Genomic DNA, 4,272 nt, shown 5'->3' on the forward strand with positions numbered 1-4,272 from the left:
TTGTTATTGTTGGATTGCCAAATGTTGGGAAATCTATCTTCTTCAGTGTATCAGCCAACAGTCAGGCTTCAGCAGAAAACTTCCCATTATGCCCTATTGATCCTAATGAGAGCAGAGCACCTGTGCCAGATGAAAGGTTTGATTTTCTTTGCCAATACCACAAACCAGCAGGGGAAATTCCTGCCTTTCTAAATGTAGTGAATACTGCTGGTCTTGGTAATAGGGGCATACAATGGACGAGGTCTAGTAAATGCCTCTTTTTTTTTTTTTTTTTGTAAAATTTTTTAATCCTTACCTGAAGACATTTTCATTTGCTTTTTTTCAGAGAGAGAAAGGGAGAAACATTGATCGGCTGGCCAGACTGGGGATGCCTTTGTCTGCACCCAAACTGGGAATCCGATCCCCAAATGATCAACCAAATGAGCCACAGCACCAGGGATGATAAATACCTTTTTATCTCATATTATGCCTGTGATGGAATCTCTACCCAACACATGCTTTTGAAGAGATGATATCACAAATGCTGAAGGAAGTATAGGTCGTATTTGAGACAAAGAGCTTCAGCTTAAAGGTAAGGAGATGACTGGGCCCATTACAGATAAACTAGGAAAAGTAGCTCTGAGAGGAGGAGGTAAAAAACTAAAATCTGAATGTGACAGAACGTTCAAGGTCACATCCTGGGTTATAGATCAAAAGAAACCTGTTTGCTTCTATCATGATTGGAACGACAAAGAGATTGAGTGCTGAGTAAACACTTCTTTCGGACTTCAAAACCAATGGTCTACTTGGTTAATCTTTCTGAAAAAGACTACATTGGAAAGAAAAACAAATGGTTGATAAAAATTCAAGAGTCAGCGTACAAGTATGGCCCAGGGGCCTTGATCATTCCTTTTAGTGGAGCTGTGCGATTAAGTTGTAAGAACTGAGTGCCTAGGAGAGACAGAAGTGCCTGGAAGCGAACAGGAGGCGCTTTGCCAAAGATCACTGGGGCTGGGTTTGCAGCACCCCCACCAGCAGACTTATTCAGCACAGGCGCAGATGAAGTGTGTGCATGGACTCAGGAAAGGCATGAGTTTCCTTAAGCTGCAGGAAAGATTCACGCAGATTTTGAAAAAGGATTCATTATGGCTGAAGTAATGAAATATGAAGATTTTAAAGAGGAAGTTTCTGACAATGAGGTCAAGGCTGCAGACAACAAGGCAGAAATTATATTGTTGAAGATGGAGATACTGTCTTCTTTGAATTTAATATATCTTAGAAACTGAGGGAAAAATAAATTTTAGTTATTACACAGATCAATGTACAATTTCCAAAAAGCACATGATTTTTTAAATTGAAATTTCTGAAAACTGAAGGGACAAAAGTGGGGGGATGGGAATCCTCTACAAACAGATTTTTATTTGTTTCAAAATTAAAATACCGTGTACCTCCAATAAAATGCAAGCTCACTAATGTGAACGACTTTGCACCCTGGCCAGGTGGCTCAGTTGGTTGAAGCGCCGTCCCGTACACCAAAAGGTTGCGGGTTTGCTCCCCAGTCAGGACACATCCCTAGATTGCAGGTTCAGTCACTAGTTGGGGCGGGTACAGGAGGCAACCGATCAATTTTTCTGTCTTACATCAGTGTTTCTCTCTCTCTCTCTCTCTCTCTCTCTCTCTCTCTCTCTCTCCTCTCCCTTCCTCTCTCTCTAAAATCAGTAAATATATATACCTTCGTGTTACAAAACAACAACAACAAAACCAGCTGTGCTTTTCATGTGATTAAGACCTTACTCCAAACTGTAGAAGCTTTTCAGGAACCATGTAACTCTCGGGATACTTCCGGAATCTCCACCATGTACGCCAAGCCTGAAGCATTAGACAGTGAGGACAATTTGGCTCGCTCCTTTCTGAATCTGCAGATAACGCATGTTTTACAGTACCCCAGGTGTCTACGCTCAATAAAACATTTAACAAAACAAAACAAAGAAAGGAAGAAAGACCACTGGTAAAAGTAACTAAAGTCAGTCTTCCTGTACTTTTAGTTTGAAATGTCCCCCTTTTTTCCTATGTTATTTGTAAGGCAAATGCATAAATCTAATTATGAATCTGTGTTAATGAGCACACAGTCAATAAAGATACAATTTGTCACAATAATAATACGAAGGGGAAGGGATAAAGATGTATTTGGGTAGAGTGTTTGCGCTTGTATACTAATGAACATAAGTGGTATTTAAACTTGGTTGTAAATTTCAACTTTGTTGTTAATTATTATATGGTTTTGACTTTTGGAATGTGTTAATTACTTCCCTATTGCTGCTGGAACAATCTACTACATACTTACTGGCTAAAAATGACACATTTATTATCTTACAGCCAAAGCCCCAAGTGTGTTTCTCTAGGTTAAAATCAACCACAGGGCTGCGTTCTTTCTGGAGACACTAGGGGAGAATAAGAATCCTTCCCTGTACCTTTTCCAAGATGTGTGCCTACTTTTTGGTTCATGGTCCTTTCCTCCATCTTAAAAGCCAGCAGCATACGTATTGTCTTCAAATCTCTTTCTGACCTCTGCTTCCATTATAGCTCCTCTCGCTCTAACGCTCCTACCTCTCTGTTATGAAGACCCTTGTGAATACATTGAGACCACACAGATAATCTAGGATGACCTCCTCATATCAAGATTCTTAGGCCCTGGCCTGGTAACTCAGTTGATTAGAGTATCGTCTAGATACAGCAGGGCTGTGGGTTTGATCCCCGGTCCGAGCACATACAGGGAGCGACCGATGAGTGCATAAATAAGCGGGACAGCAAATTGATGTCTCTCTCTCTCTCTCTTCCTTCCTCTCTCTCTAAAAATCAGTAAACAAAATTTTTAAAAAGATTCTTAATCACATTTGCAAAGTCCCTGCAGCCATTTAAAATAACAGAGTCACAGGTTTCAGAAATTAGGATTGGACACTTCTGGGAAGACTTTATTCTGTCTACCACACCATGTCAATGATTTGAAAAAACTTAAATAAAAAAGGAAATTATAAAAACAATTAAAAATTTTTAAAAGATTTTATTTATTTATTTTAAAAGAGAGGGGAAGGGAGGGAGAAAGAGAGGGAGAGAAATGTCAATGTGTGGTTGCCTCTCACACGCCCCCACTGGGGACCTGGCCTGCAACCCAGGCTTGTGCTCTGACTGGGAATTGAACCACTGACCCTTTGCTCACAGCCTGTCCTCAATCCACTGTGCTACAGTAGCCAGGGCTTTAAAAAAAAATTTAAAGCAACAGAAATAAAAGTTTAATTCCCACAAAGAAGTAATTACTTCAAATGCCTTTAAAACCTATTTTAGCTCTGGCCAGGTGGCTCAGCTGGTTAGAGCACTGCCTCATACACCAGAAAAGGCTGTGGGTCCAATCCCAGTCGGGGCCTGTACGGCACACAACCGATTGATGTTTCTCTCTCACATTGATGTATTTTCTCCCTTCCTCTCTACCCTCGGGCAAAGAGTTAAAATATATATATTTTTTATATATATAAAATATATATATATATAAATTTAAATATATATTTATATTTATATTTATATTTAAATATATATATAGACACACATGTCTATATATATATATTTAAATTATATATCCCTTGCGAGAGATATTTTAAGGATAAAAATGTATTTTCTTGCCTTAGCCAGGTAGTTCAGTAGATTCGAGTGTCGTCCCAATACAACCAAGGTTGCAGGTTCGATCTTCAGTCAGAGCACATGCAAGAATCAACCAAAAAAAAAAACCAGAATAAACCAATGAGCCCCAGCTGGTGTGGCTCAGTTGGCAAACCAAAACATCACTGGTTTGATTCCCAGTCAGGACACAGTTCCCAGTCAGGGCACAATTCCCGGTCAGGGCACATGCTTGAGTTGCAGGTTGGATTCCCAGTTGGGGCACATACAGAAGGCAGCCAATCGATGTTTCTCTCTTACATTGATGTTTCTCTCCCTCTCCTTCTCCCTCCCTTCTCCTCTCACTAAAATAAAAAATATAAAATAAAAAGAATCAACCAATGAATGTGCACACATAAGTGGAAGAACAAATCAATGTTTCTCTCTCTCTCTTCCTCCCTCTCTATAAAGCAAAAAAGATAGAAAGAAAAAAGAAAAAGAAAAAATGTATTCCCTCACTACGTGCACTGAAAAGACCTAAAATTAATGACAGCCCAGCAGCAGTAAATGCCTTAGTGCCCAGACTGCGGCCTCTGAATGCCTCTAGGAGGAGACAGCTTCTTGGAGACACAGCTGATTCAAGGT

At 39.9% G+C, this 4,272-nt stretch overlaps 1 pseudogene; it reads left to right on the forward strand.

Annotated features, from left to right (window-relative positions):
* Positions 1 to 579: 579 nt before the first annotated feature.
* Positions 580 to 1,258, forward strand: LOC112298422 (obg-like ATPase 1 pseudogene; annotated as a pseudogene).
* The last annotated feature ends 3,014 nt before the right edge of the window (positions 1,259 to 4,272 follow it).

Source organism: Desmodus rotundus, chromosome 1 (assembly GCF_022682495.2).
Source record: "Desmodus rotundus isolate HL8 chromosome 1, HLdesRot8A.1, whole genome shotgun sequence".
NCBI lineage: Eukaryota > Metazoa > Chordata > Mammalia > Chiroptera > Phyllostomidae > Desmodus > Desmodus rotundus.